Genomic DNA, 12,523 nt, shown 5'->3' with positions numbered 1-12,523 from the left:
CCAAATAATGCGTCACGCGGCGAGCCTCCTGTCCTAAAAGCGACTGATACGATGAACTCCTCAACTTACAGTAGAAACGGAACTCTGGACAAGATGAGATCCAGCTGATGGTGTGTGCGACATATTCGTCCAGAAGTATCATCCACACCCGTTGGCGCTTCACCGCCTGTGCTTATCCTTTATACTGCCCTGGCACCGCAGTCTGGTGCCTGTGAAACAACGTCGTCGAACCTCCACCGCGGCGCACCAGGCAACCTGCCCTTTGGTGCCCTTCCACATGTGACTGCGCCACACGTGCCGTCGGCCGTGGTCTTTTTAATTGTTATGCCCGTGCCTTGCGCATCTAAATCGTCTTCGTACAAATGTATCCTCAAATATGCCAAGACAACTGCAGTGCCATTTCACTCCTTCCAAGTTGAAGCAGATGTTGAAGTGGCTGCTGGCTATAAGCGAGAACTAACCGTGCAATTACTGCCGGCAAATGTGACGCCGCAGCGGCACTCTAGCTTAAAAATAAAATAACATCTGTGTTTGTGGCATATTTTTGTGTCCATGTACTGTGTATGCGCCTAGGAATATCCGCTCGCTTATCCGGTTTTTAGCACTCCAGGTTGTTTCGTTCAATGGTGCTGCTTGGGAAGACTTGCATCTTTTTTTTAATCGTTTGAATATTCTACGTTTTGATATCTAGTCGCTCTTGGGAATGTTCACTTCCAATTATTTTTCTTCGCTATCATGGCAGCTTCCTCTTTCCATCCTTAGCGGCGGGAACAACCATTCGCCCTTTGCGCAGCCTTACGTATAGCATCTCGTTGCCCTACTTTAAGCGCGCCAGACAAGCTCAGGCCGTTCATGACGTTTGCAGTTTTTGTCTCGCCGGAAAAAATTATTGCTGGTTTTTAACGCGATAACGTTAATACAACCGTTTCCAGAAAATCCGGTGTCGTCGGCGGCGTTGTCTGCCGAAAATTCCCGGATATAAAGCCTAGGCGGGCCACCGAGGTCACGTGACTGTGTGCCGTCATCACAACCTGGCCACTGGACTGTGAGCAAACTGACCTCCGTAGCAGGTTGCATTTAAGTTAACGATTGGTTGCTCGTTAAGAGCAACCTGGCTCACACAAGCCCCACGAGCGGCAGCAACTGCTTTTACAGGGAAGTGGTGTATGGCTTACAGGGACACTGAGGAGAACCCTATCAAATTTTTTTGTTACCAATATCTGATAGTTCGCCATTTCATGGCTTTGTTGACGCTTGTCCGGGAGCGAAAGGTGCATTTATTTCAAAGAATTTTGGATTCGAAGTTGAAAAATCTTTTACCGCCGCTCCGATTCAAACTCGGGAACTCTTATGACGACACGGAGAACTCTTATGACGACACAGAACGGAGTGACGCGAAACGTGACGTAAACGGAGACTCCGTGATTTCTGCGGCTAGCGGTGCGGTCTGCAGCTGCCGAAATGAAAGCTACCGCCGCCGCACGTTGAAGGCATCTATCGGGGGTCGCCACCGTCGCTTCGTTTACGTTTGCACCGGCGTCTTGCCAGCGTTACGATGGATCCCGTTCCCGAACCCGACGACGGAGTTCTCGCAAAAACTCTGGCCTGCATTTCAGCGACCTCAGCCCCTCAGAGCGTGCGATGCTTTTGAGGGAGCACGGTTAGGTCAGGTGCCGGCGGGTGGTTTCCCCCTTCCTCAGAGAGCCGTCGTTACAAACTAAATATCATAACCCCAGTGCGGAGAGTCGCGAGGGGTGCGTTGCGCCAACCGGAGGCTGGCCGGGGCTTTGGGACCAACGGATTGTGATTCCTTGAACGGAGCGGTTGCATGGCGCAGCCGGCAGCGTCGAGGTCTCCCACGGTTGCATGGGCCAAGTTATTTATTTTTTGCCACGAAAGACAAATGGGTGCTCGAGGGCGGTCGCGTTTAAAGTCGGCGCCTTGAAACCAAAGCCGGCGCACGACGCTTCAACGGCTTCCGCTAGATCCAACGGGTCCACTGGATCTGGCTCTCTCGCCAACTTGCATGTACCCTCAGATATGTACTGTGAATGGATTAGAATAGCCGAGCTCGAAAAGAACAGTCCCGCCCAACTGCCGCAGCTATTGAATATAACGCGCACCTCGCCGAGGAGCCAAATCAGTCTGGCCGGGCCGGCGGCGGCTGGCGCACTCGGCGCAAATAGATACATGCTCTCATCTCCCCGCCAATGCGGTCAGAGTGCGCCGAAGCCGCCGAACGCGTCGGCGGTCAAGCGCAGTTGGAGTGTAGAGGGTCTCGCTTTGAACGACGTGACTTCGCCGTGCACGGCGCGTGCGCGCGCGCCTCGCCGCAGAATAAACGTGCCTTAACAGAGCCAGCGCTTAACCGCTAACCAACGTATTCAGTGGCGGCATCCATGGGAGCCACTGAAGCCCCCCGCCCACTCACTAAATAAAAGAAAGGAATTCCGGTGCCGAGGTTCGGAATCGAACCAGGGCTGTCGGCGTTTGAGGCGGAAACGCTACCGCTCCGCCACGACGGCAGAACTCTCCGCGCTTTCACTAGGTACATCCTGGCCTAACACAGCTAGGCCATCAGCAATTTTTCTGAACTGCCTTGTACCTTGTCTCCCGTCCATAATAAACGATTTACGTTGAGTAGTTTGAAGTTGACTGGCACAGCCGGGAATGTTTCGCCGGCAAGCGTGCGAACACACAAGTGCTGTCTTGTACGATCACCGACCATCGTGCCATCTTAGCTTTTCATCGACCGTGGCGATCATCTGACAAGCCTTAGAGGCTCATTCAAAGGTTCACTAGCACTTGAAGCGGCACTTGGAGTTCCTCTGCTGTTCAGGGCTTGTAAATCGTAGCGCGTCAAAAACAAAACCACGGGGCACGCAATGCTCATAGACGCGAAGCGCCATAACAAATCGAAACTCTCCTGGCCGCGTGGCGCCGCCAAGCATCCGTTTTCTTTGCTTCCAACATTCAGGTTGTCTTTTGCCTGCCTTCCTTGTGTGATAAAAGTGCACTATTAGTTTTAAAACAAAACTTACTTCAATACTGATCTGCGCAACCTACCTTTGTCGGCCTCAGAGATTCGCGAAACCAAGTAGGATGGAAAATTCCTCCAAGGTGGCATCTCTTGTCCTATGGCGTTACCACGCTTGTACTTGCGAGATTGGCCTGTGGTGGCGATACCTGTATTTTGGTTCTTGCTATTTTCTACTTTACAAGAGCTTTGTATTCCGTAAGAGCGGCGCTTTTGTCATCAGGAGCTGGTATTCTATCGATGCAAGCCAACTTCAATTTCTCTCCAGTGTCCCTTTAAACGAAGCGTATACCTCTTTCTCTCTCCCTGTGTGTGTGTGTGTGTGTGTGTGTGTGTGTGTGTGTGTGTGTGTGTGTGTGTGTGTGTGTGTGTGTGTGTGTGTGTGTGTGTGTGTGTGTGTGTGTGTGTGTGTGTGTGTGTGTGTGTGTGTGTGTGTGTGTGTGTGTGTGTGTGTGTGTGTGTGTGTGTGTGTGTGTGTGTGTGTGTGTGTGTGTGTGTGTGTGTGTGTGTGTGTGTGTGTGTGTGTGTGTGTGTGTGTGTGTGTGTGTGTGTGTGTGTGTGTGTGTGTGTGTGTGTGTGTGTGTGTGTGTGTGTGTGTGTGTGTGTGTGTGTGTGTGTGTGTGTGTGTGTGTGTGTGTGTGTGTGTGTGTGTGTGTGTGTGTGTGTGTGTGTGTGTGTGTGTGTGTGTGTGTGTGTGTGTGTGTGTGTGTGTGTGTGTGTGTGTGTGTGTGTGTGTGTGTGTGTGTGTGTGTGTGTGTGTGTGTGTGTGTGTGTGTGTGTGTGTGTGTGTGTGTGTGTGTGTGTGTGTGTGTGTGTGTGTGTGTGTGTGTGTGTGTGTGTGTGTGTGTGTGTGTGTGTGTGTGTGTGTGTGTGTGTGTGTGTGTGTGTGTGTGTGTGTGTGTGTGTGTGTGTGTGTGTGTGTGTGTGTGTGTGTGTGTGTGTGTGTGTGTGTGTGTGTGTGTGTGTGTGTGTGTGTGTGTGTGTGTGTGTGTGTGTGTGTGTGTGTGTGTGTGTGTGTGTGTGTGTGTGTGTGTGTGTGTGTGTGTGTGTGTGTGTGTGTGTGTGTGTGTGTGTGTGTGTGTGTGTGTGTGTGTGTGTGTGTGTGTGTGTGTGTGTGTGTGTGTGTGTGTGTGTGTGTGTGTGTGTGTGTGTGTGTGTGTGTGTGTGTGTGTGTGTGTGTGTGTGTGTGTGTGTGTGTGTGTGTGTGTGTGTGTGTGTGTGTGTGTGTGTGTGTGTGTGTGTGTGTGTGTGTGTGTGTGTGTGTGTGTGTGTGTGTGTGTGTGTGTGTGTGTGTGTGTGTGTGTGTGTGTGTGTGTGTGTGTGTGTGTGTGTGTGTGTGTGTGTGTGTGTGTGTGTGTGTGTGTGTGTGTGTGTGTGAGAGAGAGAGAGAGAGAGAGAGAGAGAGAGAGAGAGAGAGAGAAGCCAACAGCCACAGAAACCACCAAGGAGCACAGGTTTTTTTAATTTGTGGCGTTGATCAGTGGAAATTATTTGTGACTGTTTTATCGCCTAAAGGTAATTCATTAGAAAGAAACATGGGATGGCCTAAAAAATTGGGCAACTCATTTACCCATTTACTGGGACAGAGTTGGCTGAGTGTGGTTAGGGGGACCAACAAGCTGAATTTATGCAAGGGAGTAAGTACAAGAAAGAAGAAAAAAACGTGGAATAGCAAAAATAAAATACCAAAAAAAGGGTAAAAGGTCAGTACGAAAGCTTATGATGGTAGGCGTTTTGTTTCTAGATGAAAATTTTGAACGGCAGAGCAGTTCATGGTGCGGGAAGAGGTAGATGATGACCGCGACAGCGCGGGCACCACGCGCGGCATTCGGAACGTGGCGCGACTAGGAGCACGAAGAAGAAGAACAGTAGGAGCAGCAGCGGCGGAGCAGCAGAGGGCTGACAGAGCGAGAAGGCGAGCTTCCGACGCTGCCGGGGAACTTTTTGCGAGCTCATATCCAGCGACAACCAAGCCCAAACGCCCCGCCGTCCCGCTCGGGTTCAGCAACGTGGCCATTGCTGACGACCTGCCAAGCACCTCGCACAGCGGCCCCACCACCAGCTCCGCCGACTCAGACCTGGAGGCATTCTGGGGACGGAGGAGCCTCGTATCTCGGCCGCGGCGACCTGGGTCCATCCGTCGCAGTCCCCGCGAGGTGGTCGTGTTGAACGAGATGGAGCAGCCGCTGCAGCCTGCGGCCCAGGAGGGAGCCCGCGGAGACGCCCCAGTGTCCACACCTGTACATGCACCAAGGGCGGGAGACCACCGACGCCAGCTACCAGCACACCAAGGTACGGGGGAAGTCAGGATTGTCTCCCGCCCGGCGAACTGGAGGCTGCGCAACCGCGTCAAAGTGGTCTTTCTACCTGTAGTTCTCGACTTTACTGCTACAGCACTCACCTACATGACCACGACGAAGTGGAAGCGGATCCAGAGCGGGAATTTTTGGCGCACAGTGACCTTAGACCTGGCACCTTACCGCAGCCGGACGGGACACCCCTTGCTCAAGATTGGAAACAGCGCCACGTTTCGAGCCTGGATAGCTTTGATGCGTGCGATCAGCGGCCAAGGAATACAGACCCTGCTGTCACTACGCTACCGGTAGTACATCCGAAGTGTGCTGGGTCTCTTCGGAGTTTCGGAGTCACGAGCAGAAGAACTCGGCGCTGCTATCCAGGAGATCGATCTGCTGACACTGGATGCGTTAGGGCCCGCGATGGCCGATCCAGAACAAAAGATCCTGCGAATGTCAATTCACAACATGACTGCAACTGCGGCACCTGGCATCCCAACCGGCCGCTGGTTGCCCCTTCTCAACGTGTACCTCGCATGGGCGCGGCTCTTTTCTGCTAACAGTGAAGTGCAGTTGGAGAACCCCGGGCTTCTCCGGGCTGTTGCTTACCTCCGGGTGCGTAAGGCTGAGAGGCGGGAGGCCCTCAACCTCAGCCTACGCCTTCCTGTGGTTACCGAACTAGGTTGGATGGCAGACAAATAAATTGAGAATGGCACACTTCAGCGCATCGATCATCCCTGGTCAGCGCGCTCCCGCCGCTGCCTTGTTGAAGTAGAAATCAGCACAGGCGTGGCTTGGTCTAGCCTCTTTCCGAGACATCAAGGCATAGAGACTCTTGTTCAGAATGTTCGAGACATCCTGGTTAGTGACGTAATGCGCCGCAACAATATATCGTTCAGATATGTGGGTACCTGTTAGGCTGCGCCTCGTTTGCGGCCTCGTTAGCTTTTTTCTTATTGCATTGGCTTAAAGGAATACTGATTAAAACCCTATCAAATTTTTTTTGTTAGCAATATCTGATCGTTCGGCATTTCATGGCTTTGTTGACGCTTGTCCGGGAGAGAAAGATGCATTTATTTCAAAGAAATTTGGATTCGAAGTTGCAAAATTTTTTCCCGCCGCTTCGATTCAAACTCGAGAACTCTTATGACGACACAGAACGGAGTGACGCGAAACGTGACGTAAACGGAGACTCCGTGATTTCTGCGGCTAGCGGTGCGGTCTAGCAGCTGCCGAAATGAAAGCTACCGCCGCCGCACGTTGAAGGCATCTATCGGGGGTCGCCACCGTCGCTTCGTTTACGTTTGCACCGGCGTCTTGCCAGCGTTACGATGGATCCCGTTCCCGAACCCGACGACGGAGTTCTCGCAAAAACTCTGGCCTGCATTTCAGCGACCTCAGCCCCACAGAGCGTGCGATGCTTTTGAGGGAGCACGGTTAGGTCAGGCGCCGGCGGGTGGTTTCCCCCTTCTTCAGAGAGCCGCCGTTACAAACTAAATATCATAACCACAGTGCGGAGAGTCGCGAGGGGTGCGTTGCGCCAACCGGAGGCTGGCCGGGGCTTTGGGACCAACGGATTTTGATTCCTTGAACGGAGCGGTTGCACGGCGCAGCCGGCAGCGTCGACGTCTCCCACGGTTGCATGGGCCAAGTTATTTATTTTTTGCCACGAAAAACAAATGGGTGCTCGAGGGCGGTCGCGTTTAAAGTCGGCGGCTTGAAACCAAAGCCGGCGCACGACGCTTCAACGGCTTCCGCTAGATCCAACGGGTCCACTGGATCTGGCTCTCTCGCCAACTTGCATGTACCCTCAGATATGTACTGTGAATGGATTAAAATAGCCGAGCTCGAAAAGAACAGTCCCGCCCAACTGCCGCAGCTATTGAATATAACGCGCACCTCGCCGAGGAGCCAAATAAGTCTGGGCGGTCCGGCGGCGGCTGGCGCACTCGGCGTAAATAGATACATGCTGTCATCTCCCCGCCAATGCGGTCAGAGTGCGCCGAAGCCGCCGAACGCGTCGGCGGTCAAGCGCAGTTGGAGTATAGAGGGTCTCGCTTTGACCGACGTGACTTCGCCGTGCAGGGCGCGTGCGCGCGCGCCTCGCCGCAGCATAAACGTGCCTTAACAGAGCCTGCGCTTAACCGCTAACCAACGTATTCAGTGGCGGCATCCATGGGAGCCACTGAAGCCCCCCGCCCACTCACTAAATAAAAGAAAGGAAGTCCGGTGCCGAGGTTCGGAATCGAACCAGGGCCTTCGGCGTTTGAGGCGGATGCGCTGCCACTCCACTACGACGGCTCAAGTTACAGCCGTCAATAAAGGCGCATCTAGTGAAAGCACACTTCTGATGCAGAAATCTCCGCGCTTTCGCTAGGTATATCCTGGCCTAACAGAGCTAGGCCATCAGCAATTTTTCTGAACTGCCTTGTACCTTGTCTCCCGTCCCTAATAAATGATTTCCGGTAAGTAGTTTGAAGTTGACTGGCACAGCCGGGAATGTTTCGCCGGGCAAGCATGCGAATACACAAGTGCTGTCTTGTACGATCACCGACCATCGTGCCATCTTAGCTTTTCATCGACCATGACGATCATCTGACAAGCCTTAGAGGCTCATTCAAAGGTTCACTAGCACTTGAAGCGGCACTTGGAGTTCCTCTGCTGTTCGGGGCTTGTAAATCGTAGCGCGTCAAAAACAAAACCACGGGGCACGCAATGCTCATAGACGCGAAGCGCCATAACAAATCGAAACTCTCCTGGCCGCGTGGCGCCGCCAAGCATCCGTTTTCTTTGCTTCCAACATTCAGGTTGTCTTTTGCCTGCCTTCCTTGTGTGATAAAAGTGCACTATTAGTTTTAAAACAAAACTTACTTCAATACTGATCTGCGCAACCTACCTTTGTCAGCCTCAGAGATTCGCGAAACCAAGTAGGATGGAAAATTCCTCCAAGGTGGCCTCTCTTGTCCTATGGCGTCACTACGCTTGTACTTGGCCTGTGGTGGCCTGTGGTGGCGATACCTGTATTTTGGTTCTTGCTATTTTCTACCTTACAAAAGATTTGTTTTCAGTAAGAGCGGCGCTTTTGTCATCAGGAGCTGGTATTCTATCGATACAAGCCAACTTCAATTTCTCCTCAGTGTCCCTTTAACAGCTGACCCACTGCGCCAGAAGTGGTATTAGTGCTCCCTGTTTTTTACGAATGTAAAGTCGAAAATGACCAATCCCGCATTAACCCATTAACGCTATCCCGTCATACCGTAAAGGCGGAGCAGCAGTGTCCTCGTCAATTTTTTGTTTTGAACTGTTCTTTATTCCCTCAGCTGTTTCGGGTATCAGCTCGCCGTTCCCTTTTCAGGTATCGTTGCTCTCGCGTTATATAAAGTTTCCTCTGACCCCTTCAACTTACCCTTCTTTACTTTGATCGCGAGGGCAAGTTTCAGTGTTGCTTCTTCTCACCAGCAATGAGTGTGTGTTTATCGCATCTGTCGTTTGCATTGCATTGCGCGGCCAGCGCTGTGATAGCATGCGTAGTTTTCTTAATGGCTCCTATTTTTTCACACCACCTGCGCAGTCGTCTTTTCACACTGTCTGCTTAAATGGCGAATGAAAATTCAGAAACTCGGCGAGGTGCATAATTGTTTTCAGTAGGTGTTTCTGCTAGCACCATTTTTGTTGAGCTACAGCTCGTGCTCAGTTTGAGTTTTTTGACGTTGGTGTGTCTTTCCCTACTGAAATCCTCACACGGAAGGTCAAAACATGTGGTGGTACTAGATATGGGTGTTATAGGCGATATGGGCTATCTGAGCACGCGGGGAATACGGGTGATTTGGGCTGCGCATGTTTAGGTAATGTGCCAGTCGCCGCCATACAATTCCAATTTACATGGTAACAAGTGGGCATAACTTAAAAAAGCCAATATTTTCTTTTTTAATATTCTAAGATCTGTTTCCGACCTGCGGACCTTCAGATTCTCAGCCGAGCACGCTAGCGACTAGCCCATGTACTTTTTTTCCTCGTTATTGTATGGAAAATTTTCCGAAAAGAAAATCTGAATGCGCTCATGCCACACAACACTCGGCTGTGCAATACGAGCCCGCCAATTCCATGGAGGTCCGCACTTTCCCAAGCATCAAAATTTTGGCAGGCACACACATGCATATAGATAAAAGATCCGGCTATGAGGCTTTACCAAGGCAGCGTACTATACTCCCCGCAGCGCAACAAAAGCGTACTGCTCACGGAACAAAGATTTCAATGACCGGGGTAATTCGGCATGGCGAACCATCATGCGGCTCTTCCCGAGACTAAATATAGATCACAACAAATATAGATCACAAGGCACAGCATTGCTGTGGTCAATAAGCAAAAATCGGATAGTGCAGAGTACGATTTCAATGTGTTTCCCCGGTGTTTGCTGTAATATTGTCACACTTTTTGCCGCTTACTGGCGCCGCCATGCGGTGCGATACCACCCTCTCGTCTTCCTCGTCTTACCCTTCTCGAATGTGAGTTGGCTGTGTGTGCGCGCTGTGCTTTGTCATCGTGTGCCCTTCTGCCCTTTCTGTTAACTGTCTGCTGGCTCTCGGTTACATTTTGGTGCAGGTGCTGGGTAATTTACTGATGCACGAAGAGCTCCCGGTAGCCTCCGACGCCCCGCTACACCACGTGGACACACCAGTCCAGAAGGCAAGCCGCCCTTGCGATGTTTGGATCCTATTTTCCGGCCTCTGACGACACCACCCCGCCCAAGGACGTCTACTGCGGCAAGCCAGACCATCCAGAATTCCGTAAGTTCTCCACCGTAAGTTCCGTAAGTCCCCCCCCTCCCCCACCAGCGTTTATTGATTTGCCTTTCCTGCACCGCATCAACGTTCCTCGACTGCGCCTGCTCTCTGACGACCACCCGTCAGCGAAGCACACGCCTGGCGCACATCAGACAACCGGCCCCTACGTTTCCACTCCTGTGAAGCCGGCCACATACTGCGCCACTGCCCGTATCGTAGGATGGGCCTGCGAGGGTTTTCACCAGACACACCCCGGCTACGCTATGCTGAACGATCCCGTGACGTCGACCAGTACCTGACGGCTAGCGTCCCCCCTGCGCCCTCGCCATAACGCAAGTCCGGGTCACCGTCGCCCCGTCGGTGACCCGGACTGGCGTCCACCCGTCCCTCCGGCAGTCCTCTAGTCCACGCCGGGAAAACTGAGGACGGCGACCTCGGGGGGTAGGGCCGCTGTCGCTCCGGAATTCGAACATCTTCCAATCGCCCATTTGACCCTTCAACCCGACCTTCCACCCACCGCTCCGACCACCTTCCGATGTATAAAGCAGCCTCTGCTCGTCGTCCTATTTCGATGAACACCGCGACCCTGCACTCCAACTCCTTCCAGAACACATGTTCCAAAAGTGAGCTTGTTTTCGCCGAAGTACCAGTCGTCGCTGACAACCACCATGTGACTGCCCTCATACATACCTGCGCCGATTTCTCCGTTATGAGTCGTGGTCTTGCTACTCTCTTGAGAAAAGTTATTACACCATAGTACGGAACACAAATGCGGGCAGCTGGCGGCCATGTGGTGAGGCCGCTCGGTGTCTGCACCGCTGAATCGAAATTATCGGTGTCACCTTCACTGGCTGCTTCGGTGTGCTTGCTCAGTGCTACAAGGACCTGATCCTCGACCTCGATTTTCTTCGCGAAAATGGTGCTATCATCGACCTCCGTCAAGTCATGGTGACATTATCCAACCCGTGCACCATAGCCGACTACAGTAAGCCACGCAGGCTAGTTTTTCGTGTGTCCGACCACCTCATCACTCTACCACCATGTGCTAGCTTGTTTTTTATGGTGGAGTGCGAAACCCACGTTCGTCTAATGGCATCACAGATGCAAACCTGTCCTTACTGCTGAGCCAACAAGTCTGCATCGCTCGGGACGTCGCTGCCCTGCACAACCAGTGAACTCAAATTCTAGTCACAAACTTTTTTTAAGAGCGAAATTTATTGCCCAGGGCATCGATGATGGGTGAAGGTGTGATTAATGATCTAAATGAATGGAAAAAGGTTAGCGGATTTGATGAAGTCCAGTAAAGAACGATGGTACGGTCACTGCGTCCAGGCAATGTATGAAGAAGGGTTGCTTGGTGAAAGACCTGCTACCATCAGGTGCCGGATCCTTGTAGGCTTCAGAGCTGGGCAGTCCCACAGTAAGTGATGTATGGCGGCTTCAATGCCCTCGTGTTTACATATCGGACACCCTGGCCGAGGAAACAAATCTCGGTACTGATTCCACTTCCAAGTGACGGCTGGTATGAGGGCAACCCCGTCCCGGATCCTCCTAAGCGCAACCTCCTCTTCACGGGTAAGACCGCGGGGGAGGGTTACCGCACACGGAGGGATGACAGCACGTGTGCGGCGACGGAGAAGTCCCTTTCTTGAAGAAGGGAGGGTAAAATTGTCCAAAGGAAGGAGCCGAGGCGGCGATGAGTTTGTATTAGCAAGGCGGGTCGTTAAATCTGCCTGGCTTTGACAGGTCAGCAGATCCCGTGGGACCCACTCAATACGTACTGGCTGCGGGATGCGTGCCGCGAGCCGGTGGATGTCCTGACATATCGTTGTACAGCGGCTAACACGTCGTAGCAATCGGACAACTTGAAGGGCGTCAGTGCGGATGAAAACACGGCCCGAAGGGAGCATAGTTATGTCGGCCAAGGAGCAGAATGCTTCTTGAACTGCAACGAGCTCAGCACAAAAGGACGAAGGGGGTTCCGTAAGCAGAAACCAAGAGGTTTGGTTCAGGGCAGGTCTGCACGGGCAGCAGATAGCTGTTGTTGCTTTTCAGTCTTGTATATATGCTTGCGTCTACGTAGACAACAATGGATCCTTCATGCAGGCAAGCACCTTGTTCCTCAAATTCCGCGCGAAGCAACGATGCCGAATTAGCAGATGTTAGCCGGCGATTATCTGTCGGCTTGTTGTCGCTGAGCTTTACAAACTTCCATGCGGGAAGAACTGGCGTTGGCGGCTGAAGAATGGAGTGTGACGTTGCATAAGTCCTCAGTGCATGCGTGGACTACGATAGACTGGCCTTAAGGCTGCGCGCTTCACGGCACTGCTCCGCCAGCTCATCAATGGTATTGAGCTGCGCATTCTCTTGTAAAGTTATGACGGGTGTGATGCGTGGAAGGCACGTAA

Source organism: Amblyomma americanum, chromosome 4, assembly GCF_052857255.1.
Source record: "Amblyomma americanum isolate KBUSLIRL-KWMA chromosome 4, ASM5285725v1, whole genome shotgun sequence".
Lineage (NCBI taxonomy): Eukaryota > Metazoa > Arthropoda > Arachnida > Ixodida > Ixodidae > Amblyomma > Amblyomma americanum.
The sequence above is the reverse complement of the archived record's forward strand: the minus strand, read 5'-3'. Positions refer to the sequence as shown.